The 10,848-nt window shown below is 40.5% G+C and overlaps 1 long non-coding RNA gene across 1 annotated transcript in view; it reads right to left on the bottom strand.

The window, feature by feature from the left end:
• Nucleotides 1-1,408: 1,408 nt before the first annotated feature.
• The window catches only part of LOC136365367 (uncharacterized), a 105,981-nt gene continuing 96,541 nt past the window's right edge, over nt 1,409-10,848 (bottom strand). The window contains exon 3 of the long non-coding RNA XR_010744353.1: nt 1,409-1,645. This is a non-coding gene — a long non-coding RNA (uncharacterized lncRNA). The remainder of the gene's footprint in view (nt 1,646-10,848) is intronic.

The following is a 10,848-nucleotide window of genomic DNA, read 5'->3' as shown; positions in this document are numbered from 1 at the left end:
GCAGAAATGTGCTATTTTTAACTTACTCCAGGGAAGCAAAGCAGTACTTCAACCACTGGAGGTACCAATCCAGTCCTTAGTGGCAGTGCAAATACAACCCCACCTCTGGAGCAGTTGTCTCTGTGCCATTCACAAGCCACAGGTTCAATTCCTGAGAGAATTGTCCACCAGCAGGACTGTCCTACAGCCCCAGCAGAGCTGGGCAGTGCAAGTGAAGGTGAAGATTCCTCTCCTCCCAGCCCCAGGCTGGCTCCAGCCAGAGCAGTCTCACTCAGCTCCCCAAGTGTCCCCAGTGGCACAGGGCAAGTGGCAGAGCCATGCTGGGGACACAAGGGAAGACACAGCTCTTTCAGCTCCAGTCCATTTTTGTATCACCTTACGTTGCCATCAAATAACCAACAATTACTCAATCTGATTTGGTTCTAGAAGTATCTGACACTTAAGGGCAAATCCTGGGCCTTTAAACCAAATACACAACTGAACAAACCTTGACAGTGAATATTTCCAATTTACTGGGATGTGGGTCTATGGCTTGTGCCAGTGTCACAACCTCCACACTGGGATATGAAGTAGCAGGTGATTTCTGTGATGCCCACTTGCATTGGTTAAACTTGGGGCAAGTGTTGTTGAAAATCAAACTTTTTGAGAACCTCACTGGAGCCTTCATCCACAGACACAGCAGGACATATCGAATCAACAAGTTCCAAACACGGAAAATTTCCCATTCTGAGTGATTTCAGTGAATGAACAGGACGTGCTAAACATTCAAATGAGGTACAACCACAGTAAAGGACACTTAGTTGAGATGAAGAATACTTAGCTGTACTCCCAGGTAACTAAGTGTTCGTAAAGTTTTTTAAAGAATTCTTTTCTGCAATGATTTGACAAACAAAACAAGCTTACCACAGCAAGTCAAATTCTGGAGGAGAAAGACTAAAAATATGCAGTTAGGGGATACATTTTCCATATACATGAGAAATCAAAGCATATACATATATAATGAAAGCTGTAGTGTGCTGAAAATTAGTCTCTGGTTTGGCTTTTACTTTCCTACAGATATTTAATTACCCCTTCATCATTTTCACTGCATCGCTCCCCATTCCAGGAGTCTGGTACCATGAAAGGAAAATTAGGAGGAAGAAAAATGTGACTTACCATTCTAACAATTTTGTTTGCAACTGAGCTCCCGACATACAGAAGCTCAGAGTTGCAACTTGATTTTCAATTATTTATACTTTGTTGCCTTTTTAATTTCATATTCTCCATTCAATTAGAATGATCTCTCCTTCATATGCATATTCCATTTTCAGACAAAACCAGACAGTTGCCAAGGCAGTATGTAAGACATAAGCATTCATGCTACTGTCATTTCTTTTAATTACAGAAGCCATTCTCAAATTACTGGCTTATGGTTACACTTTATTTTGACTAAATTTTAAGTTTTGCAACTTAACTCCTTAAAATACTTTCTTTATTCTCAGCACATGATATCCTCACATTTCTTCCAAGCTGAGTAACAACCACGATGAGAAGAAAAGTTAGCAGAGTTGTTTTTTTTTAATTTACCTTAAAGCCGAGATGGGATCAGCTTTGTAGAGACTTTGTCATGAAGGCATATTTTCAATCTGGCCTCAACACTAATTCTCTGCAAAAGAGGAATAATACATCACATTTTATAACACCACTCATTGAAAGAGAAAACTGATCATTTGCAATGATACAAATTCTAAATATATATATAGATGATGCATTTTCCTGACACAGCAGCAAAGTAGAACATATTTCGAAGCATGATGGTACTCAGGAAATATTTTTTTCTTATTTAGAGAAACAAAATATCTGCCTAAAATGTTAAAATCAATGTCCTTGTATCCAGCAAGGTCTGTTTCATTAAGCAGCTGACTCCTCAGCAGGGGATTTGTGGTGCCACTTCAGCTATACTACAAAACACTGGACAATAAACAACTGCCTTTGTTATCCATCACTAAACAGGAAGTGTTCTTATTACAAAAACAAACAACACTGATAAATTCCATTTTTCACCTATTTCCCAGCAGCAACCTCATTATCACCCATTTAAATCTCCCTCCTTCTTTAATGAAATTCAGTTGTCAGTGTGTTCCCTCCTCAAGCAAAGCAAGGTGGTTCAGCACATATTTAAACAGTCTCTGTGCATATCACTGAAATTCAGTCGTAATCAAGGCTTATTATAAAGATTCCACAGATTGCTCCACTAATAAGCTTCCACTGCTGCACTCCATAGATTATAAAACAAAGGGGGGAAAGGACCAATAGCAACCAAGTTCTGTCATAACTTTCTGTAAACACAACCAATATCAGTAAAGAAGTAATTAAAAATAAATAAAGAGAGAAATGCACCATGAGTGTTTAAGGAAAGACTGTGGCACTCAGCTCCACTGGTGTTGGACCTCAGAGGTCTTTTCCAACCTCATTGATTCTGTGACTTCTTATCAGTGTCCAGAATGCAGAACCCACCCAGCTCCTCCATTACTCCATTTTGTAGGACCACAACCAGCACTAATCCAAATAAACAAGTAACACACTGAACTAGCAGCAGTTCCACCTACCAGAAACTTGGCTTTAATACAAATTTTACTGATTTTACAATGAAAGAAGGAATAGCAATGTTACATTGGGATGGTTTGAGCTTTGTACAGGCAAGTAAAACTAAGAGAAAAATACCAGTCCTAAAGAAAATTCATGTTTTGCTCTTCAAAAACCCAGTCACCTCTTCACAAAGGCCGTTGAAAACCAACTGCAGCAAAGCAGCAAAAATTTAAACTGAAGGATGGATTTACTGTGTTCCAAAAAATCACATTTCCTTGACAATATTGTACAATTCTTCTGCAAAACAACACCTCTAGACTATACAGCCCCTGTAAGCACATGGGGCTGCATTCATGGTCTGACTGGGCAAGACAATGGGAAGCTGAAAAAAACCAACAAAAAACCCAGCCTTTTCCTTGGACCAGAAAAAAAAACTTATTTGCTCACAGGTCTCAGATAAAAGCTTCACGTTATAACATTTTATCTTTTTTACAGTTTTACTGCTCAAAAGATGAACTATGAGATTAAATCCAACTTTCTATTAAGCTCTAGAGACAGTCACATGCCATGCAACTCGTAAGACTTCAGAGTTTGGACACAGCAGTAGATACTGAATATATGAGGGAAGCATTTCAAAAAGGCATTAACACTAATAGGCCTTACACATGTGTATCAAGGGAAGAATAGCTGCTAAGTTATGGCACCACTCAGTCCTGACCCAGAGGTACAGAAAGAAGCTGTCTGTATAATTCCACTGAATTCTGAGAGATTCTCCTAAATTCACCCACTTAAAAGACTGATTTTTTTTTTCCTAAGCATTTACTGGAGAGGAAAAGAAGGGGGGGAAAAAAAAGGTTAAATCATACACTAATCACCCAAACATGGTTGTGTTTTCACAGTTTGAAGAACAAGTGCAGGGGCAAATTTAGCAGACACAGAATGGGGATTGTTTTGCTTATTTAGTTTAAATTCAGTGAGAAAAAAAACCCCACAGTGAACGATGCCACAAAGCAACATCATCATGTAGTTTTGTCCTGTCTCTCACATTTGGACATGCAGAACATTTTAAGTTTTTTCTGCCACCATGACTAATAACTGCAGGTTCTCACACCCCTACACCTCCCAGATATACAGTTAAAAAAGGAGCAAAACAATTTGTTTGCTGACACAGTACAAGAAGATTCAGAATCAGGGAACTGAAAATAAAAGGTCATGTTTCAGTTTTACCAGCCAGAGCCATTTATTTCATTAGTGACTGCCTTCCTTGGCAGTAATGACTATGTTCATCATATGCTTCCAAAGTTTTGTCCATGCCACCTATATATAACTTTTATGCAGCTAGCCAAGGTACAGATAATGACTCTGAAGTAATTTCAGTAGGGAAGCCTGAGGAAAAAAAAAAATCCTGTACACAAATCCTGAAGAAATAATTCTCTCCTCAACAAAGTTTATATTTGAGAAGGTCAGTATCTCCTGCTAGTAGAGAATATTGCAAATTAGAGCAGAAATCCCACTTCACTTAAAACTGCAATTCCTGTGTTTCACACGAGGCTCAGAATGCAGTGGGTAGGGAGGGCAGGGAGAGGAGGGAGAGATACAAGGATACAGCAGCTCTTGGATTAGATGCTGCCACTTTCGATCCATCATCACATTTTCTCAGATTATGAAAATGAATTTTTCCCAGTAGTACATTTTATGCTTGACAGATTACAGATCGGTTTACACATTCACCATCGGAGCACTCGGATTTTACAAAAGTTCAGGTCTTTTGAGACCCGCATTTGTTATCTGGTTTGACATGAGTCAAGAGAAACATTCTATGAGACAATGCCAGAGCCAATTTCTGGCAATGAAATGGGTGAAGTCACAAACTCCTTAATGATCTCTGCAGCCAGCCTGAATTTAACACATTCTCTTTGACTTTACAGCTGGCTCAGAAAGGTCATTAGACTATTATATCTACTGTTATGTAGAGCAGCACTATACACATGTAAAGTTTCTATAGCAACACTTTCTTAATTCACTCTTTAAGCAAAACACCAATTAGCTTTTTATTATAGCCAATTAAAAAAATCTGCACACTAATTGACAACCTCTCTACACAGAATTTAAGCTTATGCAGAAGAAAATTGCAGTAAAATTTTTTTATGGTAATAGCTTACTTCCTATTCTCCCCTCTTAAGAGAACAGTAAATTATGCAGGATCAGGGCTGAACATTTATTTTCCAATCTAAACCATTTAGACACAGAAGTAACCTATCCTGATATGCCTTAAATCTGAGGAGAGCCTGAAGATTACAGGTTTCAAAAAGGCATCAGAAATGCAATCAGCTGACTTATTTCTGCATTGCAGGGAACTGGGCACTGGCCCCTGCACCTGGAGATCATACAAGAGGCAGCCAGCAAAGTGTTTCTCTTTCAGAGTAGCCAAGCATGTTGAGCCAAGTGAGAAAGATGGCAAAAAAACCAGTACCAAAAGTCATATTTAGCAGGGCAGAAAAGACATTTTCATTTCCTTCTTAGCACTTAAGTGTTGGTTTTCTCAGATGTCTTCTGCACAGCTGGTGATGACAGCTTCTTTGTATGTCACTTCCAGCAGCAAATATCAAGACAGAAACCAGAAACCAGTCAGTGAACACAATATAAAAGGGAATACAACATGATGCAGAGTATCAGGAGAAAAAATCAACAAGAGAAGTTAAACCATCCTTTTTTTGTAAGATCTTCTGCAGGAAGCTGAATAAAAAACATATCCCCCTTACAGTTCTTCCATGTGAGGTGTCGGGATTCTCCTTAGCAATAAATAAATAAATACACACAGAATGAGGTGGCAGATGGCTCCTCTGACAAGCTCGGCATGCCCCAATCAAGAATAAATGGTACTTGAGGTATCAGTAGGCCTGCTGATTCTTAAGGACACACTACAGAAACTGCTCCTGTTCTCACCATCTTATTTACACCCACTGTCCTACAGTGCAGTATTGACACAAACCTGAGGCATCTCACAAGTTATGCGGGGAAACCAAAAGAGTTTCCCTTGAAAGGGTGACAAATAGAGAGGTTAGAGAGCTCTTTCAAACCTACCACTGTAGAGGAGGTGTCAAGGTATCCACACATGTGAAAGAAATCACTGTGTGTAACCTTGGAGTTGCAGCAGGTCTGCACACACAGTCAGGCTCAGGACACCAGAGATAAGGGACTAGAGTCAGCAGCAGAGTTACAGGCTTTGTTTTTTCTCAGGTCTTCAGAGAATTAAACTCCCAAATGCAGTTTCCCTCAATTCCCAGGAAATGGGAGCATTTTCAAGTTCCAAGTGCCCAATCCAAGTGCCCACTGTCAGATGCAGAGCTCCCACGGGGAGACTGGCGTGGTTAGAGACACAGTGCACAATGCTGCACACTGAACAGGTACCAATCCTAACTAATGGCATTTGCTGGCCCAAGACTGAGGATGTCTCCTCAGCAAACCCTTGTCACCGGCACCTCACCAAAATATGGTCAGTTCACTCATCCCTGCAGTGAACATCTCTCCCTTCTGTGCCCTCAAAAGAAGGAGAGCAACCCACGGCCCAAAACAAGGCCAGTCACGGTGATACAGAAGTGAATACTTGAGAGTACCAGAGAAACCGAATAAGCTTTTTTTTTTTCCCATTGTTTAAAGGTTTCTGCATTACCATCTCAAGCCATTTAATATTTCAGCCAGTCAGCCCACCCTCTGCCAGTTAAATATTACACAGGCACAGAGTGCATTCGAGGAGAAGGTTTAGGGCAAAGTTTAAAGGCAGCTGGCACTTATTGGCAGCAGTCAGGATCTCCCCTTTCAGTTGCTTTCCAGGAATGCACATCCCCAGGATCAGAGAGGCTCCAGCTGGTGACAGTCACTTTTCAAACCCATCAGCACCAGGTATCTGTGTCCTGCTGTCTGCCCTGCTGTGCTCCTCGCCCAGGCACTGTGCTGTGAGCAGGCACGTCCATGTGCTCAGGGAGCTGCTGTGTGATGTGAAAACCCTCCAGGGACCGCAACAACAGAGATGATTTCTGGCAGCCTCGTCCCTGCCAAGAAAACACCTTCAGTGGCCTAAAATATGAACCCAAGCCAGCTGTGCAGCCGCCCCAGCCTCTGTAAAAGCAGGCAGTTCACAAATCAAGAAGATCAGGCAGGTAGAAGCTTCTCCCCCATATTTCCTGTTAATAGGATCAGCGTTCAAAGCGTCTTCATTAAAAGAGCAATTTGCACATCTAGCTGCAGGTAAGGACACTGAGCTACATTCCACTTAAAAACCCCAAGAAAAAAAAAAAAAAAAAAAAAAAAAATTTTTTTTTGGATTGACTTTTTTAACTGTTTTGCAGGAGAGCTGACTGCAATTAAACTGTCTTTGTCTAAGAATAAAAGCTCATTTCTGTTATTTCCAAGAAGTAATGGGATGGCTTTGTTGCTCTTGTAAATTACTCACCCACTGTTACGATCTATCACAGAACTAAAGCAAATTAAAACAATAGCCAAGGCATCACTGAGAGCAGAGATTTTCAACAGTTTTGAAAGATCCTTTTTGACTCCTTTCATTTACTTTTCTGCTTTGGAGACACATAAAACACAGAAGCATGATTGCAGTAAATTTTGATAACTACCATAGATTTCTCCCACTCTCTCAATGAAGGAAAGTATTTCAGAAAAACCTTACATCCAAATTTATCTTTTCAATTTCTGCACAATCCCGTGTTGGCAATAATATGCACCCGTTACACTGGATGATGAGAAGAAGAATTTAAAGGCAACCATAATTTTCCTGCAACATTTTTCAACCTCTGAAAAGAGGACTTTCTCATTCTCAAGTCTGGATGCAGAACCTGAAAGCAAAATTACGGCACAAAAGATAATTTTCTGTCTTCCCATCTTGGTGAAGAAAGAAAAGTATCAACTTTATGACCTGCTGCACTTCAATAATCTGAAATTACTACAGTCAAACCTAAGAAAATGCAGTTTTATTACTATTTTAATAATATTTCTATATAAATAAATTATATATGTTTGTTTAGAGAAAATACTATTTATATTAATGTTTGACATAACTGAAATGTTATCCAAATAATGCTGATCACTGCTTTAATTCTTGGTATTTTATTAAAGATGTGTAGCAAGATCTCTGACTTGCAATCAGATCAAACAGTTAATACAGAAAGGATCTCTTTCCCTTGTGCTTTCACAACTTCATTAACTAGAAGACTGAAAGTTAGGGATAGCTCCAGTAATATTTATAAAGCTCTAAGCCTAAATTCCCAAATGACACATCTTGTAAGCTCTGAAATCAGGAACTCTTGTAAACAGAACAAGTGAATATTATGATCCCCATCAAGGTCTTCAGCCATGGAATGACAGAGAAATTATTGTCTAACTTCCATAAGGTCTCCCAGAACTCATACTTTTTTAATCGGGCAAAATAAAAACAATAAATCTCCAGTCCTGCTACTGAAAATGGCCAGCATCTATCTAAAGGGTACAATACATTGTTTTCCATTTTATAATTTTGAAATTAATTTAAAAGACTTGAACATACGCTAGACTGAGCTGGAAAAGAAGGAAACATATCCAAGGATCTCACCATCTCACAGTCACGAAATTCCGGCCAATTAAAACAGAAACAAATAATGAGGAAAATACAATTAAAGGCCTCTGTGGAGGAATAACACTTGAAACAATGCAGTCTTATCCTCCTCTTCCTATTTCTTTCATCCAAACCTTCCAGAAAGCATCTAGACACATCTCACATCTTGTATTAGGGGTAGAGCAGCATGTATTTGTAAAATAACTAAGTGCAACTGAGCTCTCAGCAGCAGGTGCAGGTTGATGGATACACGGCTCTGAGCAGTGCCAGGGGACAGCTGGGCATCGAGGAGAAATGTCAGTGCCACCACCAACCCTGGCAGCACCTGCAGCATCCAAGGGCTGGGAGAAAGAAGAGCCACTACACGGGGGGAAACTGGGAACTTCCCTCGGCCTTTCGCTTTGTCTTTGAGATAAGAACTCCCAACAGTTTGCCTTTATATATTCAGATAAAAATAACTGAATATCTACCACTCAAATTAAAGGACGCAGATGGCTGCTTTGAACTGAAAGAAAAAGGCCAAAGACACCGGCTTCAGCGACAAAGTCCCCTAAGAATAAGCAGAATGTTGTAGCTTTGCTGGGTGGAAGGAGCTGTTATCCACCTTCCCTGCTCCTAATGGGATTCCCTGGGGTCTCCTTTTCATCACTTTCAAAAGGTCAGTCTTTGTCTCCAAGTGTTTCTTGTCAATGTTAAAGCCACACTCTGCTCTCAGATACCGAGATAAAAGAAGTATCTGCTGGCTTAGGCCACCACAGACTGAGAAAAAGCCCCACTGCAGCGTTTCAAAGCAGCAAGTGCACAACACAGGATGACCAAGGGAAGGAAACATCCTGCAGGAGAACAAAATACCTTGCCCTGATATACTCGGCGACACATTTCACTTTCAGCCTGGTCCAAAATGCACTGAAGTTTGCAGAACTTCTGTTGATTTTAACAGCTTTGGGAATACGTCCCTTACGCCCTCTGAAATTATATCAGGAAAGGAGTATCAGTTTATCAGGTTTAGTGGGCACACATAACACATTTTATCTTTAAGCTTCTCTCCTTTAAGGAAAAGGAAGGTTCACACGCTCGGGGAATTCAGCCACAAGAAATAAAGCAAATGAGAGGGAACGCAGATTTCACAGAGGGAGAACAAAGACAACAGGTTCATCTTCGAAAGGGTTTGTATCTTCTCCCTCAGCATAAATAAAAAAAAGATACAGATAATATACATTTTATTTTTACTTGTATTCTCATCAAGATTCATCCCAGTTGGAAAAGAAAGCATGTCTCTCTATATAAATAGATTAAATCATAAAAAAGTAGCAAAAAGTCAATTTCCAGACTTTATAACTATTTTCATCTAATGATTTGTATTTTGCTACTGCTAAGATCCAGACCTCACCCAAACCAGGTTTATACAGCATGACTATAGATAATCATCTGCCAGCATTTTTATTAAATTCCTTATATCAGCAGACTTCATAAATTGGAAATTATATATATATACACATTTTATTTCAACAGAAACATTGCAGGGCCCAAGGTTTGGTTTGTGGGGGTTTTTTTTAAGGAGAAAAAAAAACTAAACCACACATCTCCATCTTGCCCTAGCACAGAGCCAGCAAAATTTCAAAAATTAAAACAATCCTTGGCCCGTCAGCAAAGGCTGAGGTGCTGTGTGAAATGTGCTCATCACTGTGGGATCTTCAGCCTCCATCCTCCAGTTCTGCCCTGGCTGGGATGGGGGAACTCAGGGGCTTCAGGGTGACTTTGAGCACTCAGCAGTTTAAAATCTCCTCCCGTGCCCAGGAAATCATAGAGGGTGTGTGAGGCCAGGACAAGGTGATTCAGCCCCTGTGCCAACAGAGAGTATGGAGACAGTCTGGGTATATTTTCATCAAATAAAAAGTTTTGTGGTGTAGAGATGCACCAAGCAATGAGCTCGTCCAGACATGTTAGACACAGCAGCAGCTCAGAGCTGGGTGCTGATGAAACCAGACTGCACTCAGGACACTTACCCCGAATTATCTTGGGCATTTCTGCCCAGCCCTAAATGCTGCTCCCTCATCCCACCCTTCAGGAGACACCACAGCTAAGCCATGTCATGTTTTCACATTTTCACAATTCATTTCTGCCCCTCAGAACCAATGAAGCACTCCTGAGGCTCACCAGGGCTGACCCTCCTCCTCCTCCTCCCTGCTCAGGATCAGCAGCACTAAATGCCACGGATTCACCAGGAGACAAGATGCAAGACCTGATTCTGCCTGGAATTTTGTGGCTAGGACATGCCATGGATGTGGCACCTACATCCCAGGTCTACCCTTGCCCAGGCAGGTCTCTGGACTCCTCAGCTCAGTCCTTGGGCATCTTCTGGCCTTCGTCCTCCTCAGATAATCCTGGTTTAGGGGTATCCACCCGGCCAGCCACAGCACTAGCAGTGTGCCACCTGCCCAAGGTTAGAGGGAAAAATAAGAGCTGATTCATTTTGAACAGTTCAGCTACACTGAGTTTTGCTGACTTATTATTGGTCAGCATATTTATTATGCTAGATATAAATAAAACATTAAACATTGTACTCAAAATATCCAAAATAGCCTGCAATTCTCCTACTTCCTGAGCAAATTAAATGAGTTTTCGCCCCAGTAGCTTTTGCTTTTTTTTTCCCTTTTTTTTTATTATTAAAGAACCAA

The sequence above is a fragment of the Sylvia atricapilla genome, chromosome 10 (assembly GCF_009819655.1).
Source record: "Sylvia atricapilla isolate bSylAtr1 chromosome 10, bSylAtr1.pri, whole genome shotgun sequence".
NCBI lineage: Eukaryota > Metazoa > Chordata > Aves > Passeriformes > Sylviidae > Sylvia > Sylvia atricapilla.
The sequence above is the reverse complement of the archived record's forward strand: the minus strand, read 5'-3'. Positions and strand labels throughout refer to the sequence as shown.